The sequence below is a fragment of the Vombatus ursinus genome, unplaced genomic scaffold (assembly GCF_900497805.2).
Source record: "Vombatus ursinus unplaced genomic scaffold, bare-nosed wombat genome assembly UNPS02009062.1, whole genome shotgun sequence".
NCBI classification, from domain to species: Eukaryota; Metazoa; Chordata; class Mammalia; order Diprotodontia; family Vombatidae; genus Vombatus; species Vombatus ursinus.
The window spans coordinates 4,391,913-4,408,133 of record NW_020948840.1 but is presented as its reverse complement, the minus strand read 5'-3'; the positions used below and the strand labels follow the sequence as shown (position 1 = coordinate 4,408,133).

Here is a 16,221-nt window from a genome sequence, read left to right as displayed (position 1 = left end):
CAAATCTGTGATGCATCTTGTGATTCAGATCCTGACCTTTCTCTGCCAGAGCTCTGGTTATCTCTACAGAGTATCACAATTTAGAGCTGAAAAGGAATCCTGATGCTATCTAGTCCAACTTTGGCATTTTGCTAATGAGGAAACAGAGGCCTACAGAGGATAAGTGACTTATTCATGGCCAAACAGCTGCTTAAGTGTCAGAGACAAGACTTGAACCCAAAATGTCCTGACTCCAATTCCAGTACTCTATCTCTTATGCCATATTGCTTTTTCAATGTCCATGCTATAACCACCCTAGCTAAACTATGAATTAGTACAGAGGTACACAGCTTGCAGCCCAGCCCTAATTCCCCTCAATCCCCCTACCATGTTATCAGTTCCCAAGACCCCATTACCTGAAGTCCAACCTATGCCAGCAGCTCAATCCTAAGCTCATACTTCATTTCCAGGTATGTCATTAGTTCTCCAGAGTACATATGTGAAACTTGACCTGATCCTTCCTCTGGAATAATTTCTATTATTAATACTCTAATTCAGACTATTTAGATTTAGATATTATCAATAACTTTATTATTAGCAAAAGTTTTGACAAAGCTAGACAGAGGGTTGCTGATGATGGGAAGCCTAACTACAATGAATGCCAGTCCCATGGAAGCCTTATCATGTAAGAGAGTATCTCCTTTCCCCTACCCCCAAGAGCCTTAGGAGAGTTATTTATGTTCTTAGTAACTGTCTCAGGAACCATAAAACTATTTTCTTAAAAAATTGTCTTGAAATTTAGGACAGAGACTATAATTTTCATTGGAAGTCACCATTCAGAAGAAATCTCAAGTCTATCTGTGAATGGAAGTAGATGAGACATTTGTCTTAATGCTCGAGTAGTGATTTGCTTATAGATACTAGCAGTGATTACACTGGGGGATTACCAAGAAAAAGTATTCCCAGACCTGCTATTAGCAAAACAAGTGGACAAAAAATAAATTCAATATGGCTACTCCAGATGGGAAATTTTTTTTTAGTACAAAATAATAGATTAAAATAAAATACAAGCAATGCTCAATCAGTAGCCAAACAATGCTGGTGATTGAAAGGGCTCAAGAAACATCACTAGGAGGAGACTATGACCTGCTTTCTGTTGCAGACTCAGTTGCACATATTATGTCAATGATATTTGAATCTTTCTGGTACCTGTAACTGAAAGTCTTCTAAGACTTGGGAGTAATTTCAGAAAACCAGGCAGGCAGGCCAAGCCCGAAGGTATATGGAAACAGTACCCTGGAGCAACTGGAAGCAGATGGTAGAAGTGTAGCAAGCAGTCTGGGTTTGTGGTGTAAGGCCAGATTTTAGGGCAAGGTCAGGCTCAAGTGATCATAGTGCCCCTGTATTGGACAATGAGTGGCCCTGTAGAGGCAACCAGAGATCTGGGAGAGAAAACATATGGGCTGCCTTTGGAGATGTATTTCACATTGCCTTTGAGTAGAGTTTCTCTGGTTCTTTTGCAGACCAAATGGGAGAATAGTATTTATAGGCTCCAGTCCAGGAGTGGGGAACCTGTGACCCTGAGGTCACATGTGGCCTTCTAGATCCTTAAGTGCAGCCTTTTGATTGAATCCAAATTTCACAGAATTTTACATGTTCTCTCGTAAAATTTTTACATGTTCTCATGTGACCTCAAGGATGCAGGTTCTCCACCTCTGCTAGTCTTCATTACTCTCTTTATGTCTGTGAATCTGTCTTCTTCTCTCTTTTTTCTTTTTTTTTCCCTTTTCTTCCTTCCTTTTTCCTTCCCTTTCTCTAGTTTCCATCTTGTCTTCTTTCTCTCCTCTCCCTTTATCTTCTCTCTTTGTCTCTCAACCAACAGAACCTGGGGAAAAGAAAAGCTCAAAATAGACTAAGAAATGTGCCACAAACTATAGTGGGTTTCTCTACTGTGAACCTTTATTTAAATTTAGGGCATTTTCATGCATTTCTTTTCATCTGAGAGATAAAAAATAACATGTAATTGAGTTTAGTATGTCTCAGTCTCCTGGTTATCTTTTACACAGGCATGGTGTGCTATGCTGTAGTCTCTTCTAATGGATGAATATAATTGGGACACATAAACATTGTATTGCTAATGGCCACATGAAACTCAAAGAAAAGCTCCCCATATTCCCAAAGTCCCCCCCCCGAGTCCTTATTCCTAATGACAAATGAAGACTTTGCTCCCTTGATGCTGTCATAATTTTTTAAAACTACTTATGAGTGAATGGAGGTGTTATTCCAACTTGGAAAAAGATAAAAGTTAAGCCAAAAGAATAACTAGCAGAACCAGCAGATTCTCTCTGGAGACCAGATGTCTTGCATACATTAGATTCAATGGCTTGTTCTGATTTTCTGAAGTCATTTCATTCATGAGCAAAATGAATGCCTATCAGTTGGAGCAAAGCTAAACAAACCTTGGAATGGTGAGGAAAATAACTATGCTATTTCTCAACAAGAATTAACAAATATAAGAAATTCAGAGAAACATGGAAGATTTGTGTGAATGAATGTAGAGCAAACTAAGCAGAATGAGAATTCCCCTCCTCTGATCCCATGAATTGTAAGGATAAGATAACTAAGACCAAGACAGGGTAAATGATTTGTCTGTGGTTATACAGATAGTAAGTGGTAGAGCTGGGGTTTGAACCTAGATGCTCTGACTCCAAGGCCAACCCTCTTTCTCTTCTATGCCCAGCGCCTTCTAAAACAAGTTTTAGGAAGTCTGCCATCTGGAGTAGAGAGGATATGTTTCATAGTTCTGACCAAACTGTCCAGGGGGAACAAACTTTCTGAGGGATGGTAACAACAATAATACTAATAACAACTCCCACGATGCCTTAAGGTTTGTGAAGAGCTATCTAAACATCGTCTCTATTGTTCTTCATATTAATACTGTTAGTCAGGTCTTATTTCCATTTTACACAGGAGAAAACTGAGGCTCAGAACAGGTAACTGACTTATCTAAGGTCACACAGCTAGAATCAGAGGCATGATTTGGACTCAGGACTTTCCCACTCCAGTAGTCGCAAATTTGTGGAGAGCTTTATTGGTACATGGTATATTTCTGATAACAATCAAAAAGAAAACCAAATGTAAGACATTGCAAAGTAAAAACAGTATGGTTAACAGTCAATTCCTGTTGCTATGGTCCTCTGGAAAGGAAAGCAGCTACTACTATATTTGACTAGATTATAATATAAACACTGTATTTGTTATAATAATTATTTCTGGCTCTGACTGAAGGTCTCCTTGACAATGCTAGTCAGTTTCTTCAGCAAGTCCCTGTTGCTCCCCTCCCCTCCGCCACCAATCTCCTAAAAGGAATAGTCAGCCCTCAGATCCTTCTCATCCCCAAGATTCAGTCCTTAAGTCTCTACTCTCTGAGCTCTACTGCCATGACATTATTTCTCATTCTTCTCATTACTCTCTTGGCAAGTTTTATTTCCTTACTTCCCCTTAGCAATTTTGGCACATTGTGATAATGACCAGATAGTTTATCCTCAAAGGTATTCATATTATAAAATCAGTTGTTGTTGTTGTTGTCATTGTTGTTGTTATTTAAAGAGGAATTTCCATTTATGCAGAAATTATACAAAGTCACTCAAATGGTGATATCTTTGGACTTGAAGATTCTGTTCCTAGGCACAAGACACAAAAAGGTCAGAGTCACAAAGAAAAGTCCCATATATACCAAATATAAATAGTAGCACTTTTTATAATAGAAAAAAAGTAAAAATAAAAATTTATCAATTTGTGAACACAGTGTGAGTGCTCATATATTAGAGAAAAGTGATGGAATATTTTCAGTGGCTTAAGAAATGAAAAGTTAGAATTACTCAGAGAAATATGGGAAAAAAGTTGTATGGAATGTTTTTATTTTTTCTTTGTATCTCTAAATGACTGGCACAAAATAAAAACTTAATAAATACTTATTCATGGCTAGGCAGTAATGTGAATGAACACTGGACTTGAAGTCATGAAGACTCGAGTTCAAATTCTCCCTCAAACACTCATTTACTTTGTGACCGTTGGCAAGTCACTTGGCCTCTCTCAGCCTCAGTTTCCTCATTTGTAAAGTGGAGAAAATAATCACACATTCCTCACAGAGCTGTGATATAACTTGTAAAATGATATATGTAAAACATTTTGCAAGCCTTAAAGCACTACATAATTGATATAACATGTAAAGTACTTAGTGAACCTTAAAGCACCATATACATTCTAGCTATTATTACTATTTTTTTTGAACTGAAGCCCCCTGAAGCAGAATCAGGAAAACAATATATGTCAGCAAAGTAATGTCTGTAAAAATATCTCTAAAAGGCAGCCCAACTCAGATAAATGCCAGTGACCAATTTTGGTCTCAGAGAACATGTGAAACACATGTCCCTGTGCTAACTAGAGAGATGAGGGACAAGGGTAGCAGAATAATGCAAGTTCTGACATTTTCTAATGGCCTTTTCTCAAATCCCAACCTGCTTGGACTATTGATCACCCTCTAGTCCTGGATACTCTATCTTCTCTGGGGTTTCATGACATGGATCTTTGCTGCCTTTTCTCTTACTTATCTGACCACTCCTTATCATTTGTTGGATTATCATACCTATTGTGCCCCCTTCCTATAAATGTTCCCTAGGGCTCTATCTTGTGGCTTTTTCTTCTTCAACCCTCTTTCTTTCTGCTCTCTCTATCTTCTCTCTCCTTCTCTGTCTCTCTTTTCTGTCTCCTCTCCTCTTTTCTCCTCTCTCTCTTTATCTGCCCTCAAGGCTTTAGTTATATTTTCTATGTAGATGACTACCATTACAATACTTCCTAATTGGTTTCCCCACCTTGTCTCTCCCTACTACACAGTAGTATCTTCCAATAGCTGCCTATGTGATGTAACAGGGGTGGATAAACTGCAGCTTCAGGGCCATATGTGGCCTTCCAGGTCCTTGGGTGCAGCCTTTTGACTGAATCCAAGTTTTACAGAACAAATCCTTTTATTAAGGGGATTTGTTCTGTGAAGTTTGGATTCAGTCAAAGGGCCGCACTTGAGGACCTAGAGGGCCACATGTGGTCTCGAGGCCACAGGTTCCCCACTCCTGAAAACATAAATCTGATTGTGTCAATCCCCTAATCAATAAAAAAATCTGTAACTTGCACAGTGGACACACCCTGGCTAAACCAGGTTGAGGATAACCAATAGACCTCAGACCCATTGGTGATTTAGGGGGATGTCTATTCCATACGTGTAAAGACTCCCCACAGTGGAATGAGGAATGAGAACAATTTACTCTAACAGAAATGAAGGCAGTTGAAAAAGGACCTATATTGTGCTAAGAGCTAGGTCAGACATAAAAGATGCTGAAATCATCCATTATATCTAGGGCCATCGCCAGTCATCTTGACTTTTTTCTTGCCAGTGGATTTCAATAATTCTGGAAGAGAAAGTGAAACTGACCACCTTGTGCAACTCTGCCTCACTTAAATCCAATTCACATGCAAGTCAAGATATCACCTCCTAATGTCATTGGTCCTCTTCAAAAACAAAGGACTACCACCAACAGCAACTCAGTAAATGAAAGTGGCTTCTTCTAGGATCAAATACGTACTCTTTTTCTTTTTTCATTTAAAGTCCTTCATAACCTAGACTCAATGTTCCTTTCCAAATTTGTTAGACATTTCTCCCTTTACACGCTCCCAAAGTGGTCCCCCTACTATTTCTCAGGATTCTCATACACAGCAATGTGTCTTTTAATTCTGTGTTTCGCACAGGCTTTCAACCATATCTCAAAAGTGCACCTCTAATTCCTAGAGTCTATTTATTTTTTCAAGAGTAAGAGAAAGTCCTAACTCTATATGGTACCTTTCTCGATTCATGCCCCCATCCATCCATTTTCCAATGTGTTTTTCTTTATTATTTTATATTTGTTTTTACATAATTTCTATGAATATATAATTGTACTTGATGAAACATAAGCTACTTTAAAGTCAGGGAGTATGTCACTTTTGTCTTTGTATAACCAGCACCTAGCAGATTACCTAAATGCTTATTTATTTATTGAGGATGTCAGTCAGTAAGCATTTATTAATTACTATGTAATTACTATGTCCTGGATACTGTAACAAGTGCTAGTTCCCCCCCCCCAAAAAAAAGAAGCAACAAAAAAGAATAGTTCCTTTCCTTGAAGACCTTACATTCTAGTGGGGAAGGCAGCGTATAAATATTAGGTAAGTTGATATATATAGAGCAGATGGAAGATAATTGAAGGGAAGACACTAGCAATGTTTCCTACAAATTGATGGGTCCTTCTACAGGTGAGATGTGAGCCGAGTCTTAAAGAAAAGCAGGGAAATTAAGAAGCAGAGGTGAGAGTACATGGTGGACAGTCAGTATAAATGTATGGAGGTGAAAGAGTATCACATTTGATGAAAAGCAAGTAAAAACCTATGTACTGGATCATAGAATGCTTAGAGGGGACCAAAGCATAATAAGCCTAGAAAGGTACGAATGGACTAGTTTATAAAGACCTTTAATTGCCAAACGGAAGAATTTACTTTTATCCTAGTGGTAATAAGGAGACAAGAAAGGGAGCTCATTGAGAAGGAACCCACACCTTTGAAAAAAATACCTTTGCATCTGAGTGGCAGATGTATTAGAGTAGAAAGAGATTTGAGAATTGGAGACCTGCTTGAAAGTTTTGTTGATGGTCTACGTGAGAGGTAATGAGAGCCTGAATAAGGATGTTAGCTGTGTGAATTGAAAGAAAGAGATGTTATGAGAGAGATATTATAAAGGTAGAACTAGCAAGATTTGTCAATGGATTAAATATATGGAATGAGTGGAAGAGAAAAGTCAAGATTGACACTAAGGTTGTGGGCTCAGGTGATTGAAGTATGGCAGTATTCTTTATGGCAATAAGAAAGTTTGGGATCAGTGAATGATTTGGGGAAAAGATAATGAGTACTGTTTTTTGAAATGTTGATTAACATGCCTCCAGTTCAATATATCTAACAGGCAATTGGTGGCATAGGGCTATAGCTTGAGGGAAAGAATAGAGTTAGCTATATAGATCTGGGAGTCATATTAGAAATGCTGATTGAATCCATGGGAGCTGATGAGATGGCCTAGTGAGATTACACAGAGGCAAAAAAGAAGAGGGACCCGATAGAATTTCAGAGGACATCAATGGTTAATGGTCATGACACAGATGAAGAAATAGCAAGGCAGACTGTGAAGGAGTGTCTAGCCATCTAGGAAGAGAATCAAATTAGAGTAGTGTCGTAAAACTCTATAGAAGACAGAGTATATAAGAGGAGATGGTGGTCAGCAGTATCAAAATCTGTAGAGGTGAAGAAGGATGAAAATTAAGAAAAGGTAATGATATTTAGCAATTAAGAAATCATAGATAACTTTGGAAAAGGTAGTTTCAACTGAAGGATTAAAATGGAAGTCATATTACAAAGGCTTTAAAAGAGTCTAGAAGGAGAAGTAGTAGAAGCACCTAGAATAGATAACTTTCTCAGGAAGTTTAGCCGAGAAGGTGAAGAGATATTGACTGGTGAAAGATTATTAACAAATAAAGGAATTTTCGAGTTTTTGAATGTGGAGGTGACAATACATCTAAGATAAAGTTCCCTCATGGGAACTGAGGAACCAGGAAATTAGGGCCTTTGAAAAACATTTAAGTCCACTAGTATGAAGACAGAAGTTGGAGATGAGAGAAAGGCTATGAGGCAGGTATGGAACTCATTGAGGAAGACAAGAAAATATCATGTAATTTGATAGATGACAACACTAGGTTCTGAATTGATCAGTAAATATGGATACCACGAAGCTTAAATGAAAAGAAATTGTTTAGTAAAGGTTATAGAGGGAGAGTCTAAAAGCTGCAAAGGAGAGCAAGGAATATTCCTATTCCTCCACTTCCACCAGTGAGGAAGGGGATATGAGAGAAGGATAGTAAATACTGGAAAAGGTGGCAAGGAAAGCAGTATCACCAGGAGGGAGTCAGTTCTTAATGAAGGCCAGAAGATAGGAGTGATAATGGCAGAGGTTCAAGATGAAAGAAGTTTATTAATTACAGAGCAGAATTCAAAGGTGTTGCAGGAGCAGAATGATATAGATTGGGAAATGGGAGGTGGGGAATAGGGCTGACCTTGATAACAATAAGGGAGTGGTCAATTGGAGATAGAAAATTCATACATTGGCAGGTAGTAGTTCAGAATCACTGGAGATGGTATGAATATAAGGAATGGAAGAATACTAATCATTGGGGAGTGATTCTAGGCAGAGTATCAGAGGGTAGAGAGAGGTACATGATTAGAGATCCACCTTTGAGTTTTGACCTCATGGTAAGTGGTGATGTTGTGTCCTGTGAGGCCCCATGAGGCCTACTTCATAATAGGCAGGAATTGGTGGACACTGGGGGCCTGTTCATAAGATGGGGCTGTCTTGTATGCATTAGAGAAGACTGTTGAAGTAGGAAATAGCACATGCCTCATCCTTGGAGAGTGACCCAGTGCTGGAAACAGTACTGTGGTAGGACCTAAAGAAAGTTAACAAGCTGTGGCAGCCAGAGTATTATTCCCTTGCGTTTGGTCTGGCACAAGAAGTAGCCTTTGGGTAGTAATTTTAGGAGTGGGTTTTGCTTTTTTATTGCTATCATTATGAGAAGTATTTATGGTGTGGTATCAGTGTTCATAGGAAAGACTGCTATTTTAAAATGCATTAATAAATAACAAGTTCTGGTACACTTTCTTGTAATACCAAAACTGGTTGTTTCTGGCGAGAGTAAGAAGCACCTGATGGTTTCATCTTCTCTCAAGGAGTTTTCTGCCCAGTAATATCTCAATTAGGCCAATTCCATAAATTAGAACACATCAGTGAGATTACAAGAGTTGAGCTTCAGAAATCAGTACATTTGCTGACTGCATCAAACTTTCACATGAGAATAATTATGAAAGTTCTCTAAAAATGATGCATTGCTTTAAAATAAATGAAAAGCTGGAAATTGATCACTTGGCTATTAACTTTCTTCCCATACACTTAATTTTTATCACCAGACCAAATGAAGTTCCAGAGTAATGTTCCCATCATAACAATTTTCTCTAAGTCTCCTCTTGATGCCACCCTTCAGCCACACATTCCTTTGCTTAATTTTGAGAAATACTGAATGAAGATACTAGAGATTTTAGCTTGGAGTAGAAATTTTAGCTTAGAGGCTATGGTCAGTTTTCTTTGGCAACACTTCAGAATATTTCCTGAAAAGATTTCAGACACCTTTACGATCCTGTTTGGTATATTTGCATGAACCCCATTTGTCCACGTTGGTTATGCTTTGGGGCCTGGTGACCAAGTTTCTATGAATTCTGCATATTCACCACTTCTCTCAGTAAAGCGATATGCCATTGCACTCAGTTCTTCACATACACACACACACGCACACACACACACACACACATGCACACACACTGAATCTTTTTAGGCTACAGCTTTCTCATCCTTAAAATGAGAGGATTAAACTAGGGAGCCTTTAAGATTCTTTCTAACTAGCAGAGGATGTTTGCCTCTGTCTTTGACCTGCATTTGGCTAATGCTCAGTAATGGCGATACTTTTTTCTAACTTTATATCACATTTCAGATTGATGGGACTAAAATATCTGTTGTCATTGTCAATCAGGAAAAAAATGAGGCCTCACAAGACCTGACCCAAGTACCTGTGGGTAATCCTACTAAATTTGAGTCCCTTTATTCCACAGAAAGGGAGATACATAAGAGAGATAAATAAGATATGATCACTATTCCCAAAGATCTTTTAAACTAGTAGGGAGACATAAGAAATATTAATAGAGAAATGGAATAAAAATAGAATTACCTAGTACATTGACTTCCTGGAACGTAGTGAGAGCCTGTTGAATTGAATTGAATTTGTTAAGTACAACCAGAGAGATACAAATCACCAGAAGAGTGTAGAAAAGGCATTTGTGGGATATGGGAATGTTTCATTGAGAAGGTCATATCTGAGCTGAGGCTTCAGTAGAGCCATAAATAGGGACTCAGTAAACCATGTTAGGGGCATGTAAGGGGTACCATAGAGAATGGGGGAGGGAAGACGGGTGAAAAATTGCTGTGTTATAAGTTTCAGTATTGTGAGTTCTTTCTTGAAGGACTCTAATGATAAATTATTATGAAAAGATAGTTTCCTTATTCTGGTTTAATGACCTCAGGAAGGGCATTAGAGTACTCCACAGTAAGAATTCAAAATAATCATATTCCATTATTACCAACCAGTGGGTTTATCCACAAACAGGTGACATTTTGGAATTTCATCATTTAATCCTTAAACTTGGATTTTTTCTGAATTTTGTAAGGTAGATATATGATAAATGTTTAGCTGAAAACATTTCTTTCCTTTCCCATCCCACAGGGCCATTATAGTTATTGAGGTAACACTGCAGGTGGAGTTTCTGAAAACCATCAGTAGAGATCAGACACAGGATATGGTATTCATTCTTTCATGTAACACGCATTTATTGATGCTTTGTGCCAAGGCTCTGTGCTAGACGAGGCATATGTCCAAGGTCTGGCCACAGAGCTAGGTAAATTCCACTTCTCTACCACACATCTAGCCATCTGAATTCAATTTAAGCATCTTTAGCATGGGGCTAGATCAGTACTCCTCATTTGGTAAGTAACTAGGTGGCACCATGGATAGAATACTGAACCTAGAGTCAGGAAGACCTGAGCCTATAGCTGGTCTCAAGATACTTACTAGCTCTATGGCCCTTGGCAGATTACTTAACCTCTGTTTGCCTCAGTTTCCAGAGGAAATGAGGAAAATAATAGTACCTACCTCTCAGGGTGGATGAAAATAAAATAATATTTATAAAGTACTTTGCAAACCATAAACACTAGGAATGCTACTGATTGTTATTATTGCTATTATAAATAGTACTAGTATATGTATTAGAAAAATTCAAATCTTTATCTGGTAAGTATCCAAAATATTGCATCTCATTCTTTCCCACTGTTATTTCTACTTTGGACTTTATTCTTTATTATATATTGTCCCATTATGCCTACCATCTGACTTAAATGAATTATAGACCTTTGAACTATCAGCTCTTCTGGTCTAGACGTCACCAAACTGCAGTCTACAGGCCAAATCTAGCCAGCTACCAGTTATATACAGCTCTTGATTGAAGAATGTTGTCTTTTTTTTTCTTTACATTTTCCAATATGATAAAATTTTATTTATGAATGTAAAAACTATTCTTAGCTCACTGGCCATATGAAAATAACTAACAGGAGGAATTGGCCTATGTATAGGGGACTATAGTTTGCAGACCCCTGCATTCTAGGCCAAGCCTTGCATTTCACAGAAAAGGAAGCTAAAGCCCAGAGAAAGGATGCAACTCCACCATACACACACAGAAAATTAAGGGCAGAACTAGGCTGAGAGTCCAGATGCCCTCACGCTTCTTCTGATGACAATAAGTTGCCTTTCGTTTTCCATACAAGCTACCAGCCAAGCCAGTACTCTCCTATTCTGTGCTTATATAATAGATTTTTTTTTTTGGATCTTAAATGTAAGACTTTATTCTTGTTAAATTTCATCTTGTTAGCTTCATCCCTGTGTTCCAGCCTGTCAAGATTGAATTTCATTTCTCTCATCTATTATATTAGTCATCCCTTCCAGCTTTGTGTCATCTATATCTTTGATAAGCACACCTTCTGCATTTTCACCCTAATTGTAGTTTATGATATTGGTCAAGCCCATGGGCACATAATAGTTCAGACTTCAAATCTAAGGTGTTAGGTGTCTTGAGATATAATTCATCTGTCAGCTAAAGTCAAGTCTCAAACTGTATTTATTAAAAATCTACCAGCTACAAGGCCCTGTGTTCAGTATAGGGGATATAAAGATAAAAAATTATAGTCCCTACCCGCAAGGCACTTTGGAGAGAGGTAGAATGAGGGGCATGCATATACATGGAGAAATATAATGTAAGGTAGGGATGAATAGGGCAAAGGAGAGATGCAGATTAAAAAAAAAAGGAGGGAAAAAACAAATTTATCTGATTGACAGGGGATCAGGAATAGCTTTGAAGATGAAAAAAAAATGAGTAGCCCTTGTTCAAAACATGCACTAGCCCCAAAGCCATGATTTGCTTCTTCCTATTTCCTCCAATTCCAATAATATTTTAAAATTATCATTGAGTTATTATCCTCTTTATGACCACACTGCATAGATATGCTCTGGAATTACACCCACCTTTGGATGATGCTTTCCCCATGCACAGCATTGTCATGAAGACAATCTGACATAGAAACAAGGGTGGGATCTTTATGACTTTCCCTATTTGTGTACTTTCAGTCTTGACATATCTAGTGAAATAGACAGATAGACCTATTATTAATGATGAGCCACAACCCTCAAAACATAACACATTGGCACTTGGATTAGAAAAGGCTCATAGGATCAGAGATTGAGAGCCATGAGAGACCTCAACAGTCATCCCCAGTCACCTATGACTAGTTCCTTCTCTGGGTACAGGATCATAAACATGGAGCTGGAAGAGCTCTCAGTGACCAGCTAGTCTGACTTCATCATTCTATATATGAGGAAACTGAAGGCCAAGGAGGTTTAATGAGAGGAAGTAATTGTCAGACATGGGATGTCAACCCAGGATTAGGTGAGTCCAGAGTCAGTATTCTTTTCATTGCACCAAATTATCTCCAATATGGTTCCTGGGCAAGTGTTTAACCGTGAATCTCCACACTTTATTTTCTGTACTTAGAGTACCCAAAGGATTTTATATGCGCTTATTGAGCCAGAAATCAACTCTCCACAAAACCATAATAAGTATTCTTATAACTATATCTTAAATACCATGATAAAGAAGCAGGGAGACACATATATCATCATCACTAATTTTCAATTTATTCTTTAGGATAAGAGGCCCAACAACAATGTTTAAAACTTTTCACGAAGATTGGATTGCTGAAGTGCAAGGCTATTTTTTGTGATCCCTTCAGAGTTTGTGACATGTTACTTAACCTCTTTGCCTCAGTTTTCTCATCTGTAAAATAGGAATGATAACAGTACCTATTTCCCAGGATTGTTGTGAAGATGAAATGAAAATATATATATATATATATATATACACACACACACATATATATGTATATATGTACATATGTGTGTATATATACATATATATGTATATGTGTGTATATATATGTATATATGTATATATGTGTATGTATATGTATATATATATGTATGTATATATATATATAAGTGCTTCACAAACCCTAAAGCACTATACAAGTACTAACTAAGGGTATGTCATAGAGGCAGCTAGGTGGCACAGTGGATAAAATGCTGGGCCTGGAGTCAGGAAGACTCATCTTCCTGAATTCAAATCTGGCCTTAGACACTTCCTAGCTGTGTGACCCTAGGCAAGTCACTTAACCTTGTTTGCCTCAGTTTCTTAATAGGTAAAATGTATCAAAGACTAGTTGCACAATAATCAGAAAGCATAAATAGTAAATTAAACCATGTATCAGATGGTTAAAGCAGATTGCAAATTAAGAACTAGAGAAGTTATAAAGATATAGTGATTGAACTCTTACCCTAAGATTGAGATGAGAGACAGGCAGAGATAGAGACAAAGATAGAGAGATAGAGAGTCAGATTTAGAGTCAAATTCAAAGTTCTTGACCTCACCTACAGAGAAATTCCCCAGAGTCTCTGGAGAGACAAACTGGGTATCAGGGACATGTCAAGGCACTGGCTCCTTCATGTGTCTTATGCTTCACAAAGTCTTTTTTTTCTCTCTCTCCAGGCATCTCTTCCTGAAAAGAGACTGGAATCATGGGTGTCCTGTCTTAGAGCCAGCAGCAATTATAAAGGCTCTCTTCTCCCAAGCACACATCAGTTCCTCCCTCAGATAGACATACAATGTTAAGTAATTTTTCTCTCCACCAATGAGTCCAATGCAAATGCACCAAGCTTGAATCCTGTGTTACAAAAAACCTAAAGGTTATAGGATAATTAAAAACTTTATCATGAATTAAGCCATCTACCTTCTGTGCCTCTGGCTTTCAGATATGACTCCTTAGTAGAAGTTCCCATGAGAATATGCATTTCCAGCATATAAACTTGACCTTCTATTGGTCTGGTTTGGCTAAACTGGACAAAATAAGGTTCCTTCTATAATAACAGGAAAACTGAGGCCAATAGAAGGAAAGTGAAGTTACTTAGCAGCTCTGTTGAGGAAACTATGCTGGAACTCCCAGAATATGATATGCAGCTCTTGTTCCAATCAGCAAACTGCCTATCTCTGACATCAGCTTTAAAAAGCAAGTTGGCTTCAAAGTGGCTTATTAGAGAGAAAATTATTCCCTCTTTTGCAACTCTTTCCATCTGAGTTCATCTGCAAGTCTGAAAGTCCAAGCAGGTGCCAGAGTCATTCCTGCAACTGGCACAAAATTGCATTGAGAAAGTACAATTAGCACTTGGTTAATGTGTCTGGAATGGGATAATCTACACATTACACAAGGCAGCTCTAGGACCTACTACACTTTGCCTTAATGTGCCAGCTGACAAGATAAGCGGATGATTACACTGACAGTTCCATAGGCATATTTAGCAGTGCCAAAAAGTAGGAAAGCTGCTGGTACACATTCGATAGTGGTAAATGTAGAAACTAACCATTATCTGGTGGGATAGAGAAAATGAGTGAAGAGTGTGCCATTTGGCATGCCAATATTGTGGAGCAGAATTGCAGGAAGAAGAGTGGAAGCTAGAAGGGACAGGGCAATGGTACGTCTAGGGTTTTGCTTTGATTCTCCTTCCCTCATAATTTTATCATGTTGAGTGTAGTGGGTTCAGGAGTGTCTGAATTGGTTGGGATTTATTGCTGAGGCACATAGTATATATTGGTATAGATAAGCAAACAATTATGATGCTGAGATAACATTTGCATCAATGTGCTATTTCTTTGAATGAGCTGAGATGTTCCTGGATCCTTTCCTAAGAGAAAGATGCTTAAAGGACATCAAAAAACTTATATTATTAGCTGTTGTTTGCTGAGAAGAAGAGAGGAGGAAAAATGATACCCATTTTACTCTTCCAGAGTATTCTGGGTGGGTCCAAGGCATCTTCTTTTAACCAAATCTTCCCTTGTGGAACAGAAGAAGAGTGTCAATGGACAGAAACAGCAAAAAGATTAATTTAGCTTTGATATCAAGCACTTCCTAACAACAAGAGTTGATCCAAAATGACTGTAAAGGGGGTGCTTCAGTAACTGCTGGAGTCCCCTTCCTTGGAGCTCTTCAGGCTGGGGCTGGATGAGTATTTGTTTGGAATGTTGAAGTAGGTATCCCTTTTAGTTATAGATTGGAATAGATAACTGCTAAGGTCATTTCTAACAATAAAATTATGATTCTGTGAACCGCACACACTCAGTGTTGGAAAGGAAACCAATGATCAGCTAGTCTGACTGATACCTGAAAAAAAAGCATATTTTCTACAACATACTTGATGAGTGATCATCTGAACTTTGTTTGAAGACCTGAAATAATGGGGTTTAGATTTGGGAAAAGGGAGGCCTTCAAAAGAGAAGTGATATGACTAAAGTTACAAAGGTAGTTCAATGACCCTTGCTCTCCAGGGCAGAAGTTATAGTTTGATACTTCTCTTAAAAAATATCACTAGGCAATACTGCTCCATGAGAAGGGAGATGGAAGGAATAGGAAGGAAGGCTTAATAGGAAGCTAAACCATTTTTCTTCACTTCTCCCAGGACTCCTAAATGAGAAGGTCAAGATCCCATACTCTTTCCTCCCCATTTTTATGAGTTTGGTCCTAATTCTCTTGCAGTGACTTTGACTCAAAGAGAAAAATTAAAAAAAAAAAGAAAGAAACTAGACTTCACCAAGGCTATGTCTTTATGAGCCATTCCTTTGTGTTTCAAACAAGGGCAGTTCTGTGATAAGCCATTCCATTTTCAGTAGCTATCCCATTAAATGACCTCAAACTACATCCTTGAATGCTGACTAGTATCAGGGTAAGGTAACCCAATGCCAAGATTAGAGAACTAGGAAGAGGACTGGGCATGACCCATGAGGCATGAGGACTGTGGCCTCACAACATCCTCTATCTTCTGTCTTTCTCTCTCTCTCTCTCTCTCTCTCTCTCTCTCT

General features: G+C 38.2%; 1 protein-coding gene across 2 annotated transcripts in view; it reads left to right on the top strand.

The window, feature by feature from the left end:
- CDH13 (cadherin 13) overlaps positions 1 to 16,221 on the top strand; it is a 1,255,388-nt gene that overhangs the window by 739,257 nt on the left and 499,910 nt on the right. The window lies entirely within an intron of this gene.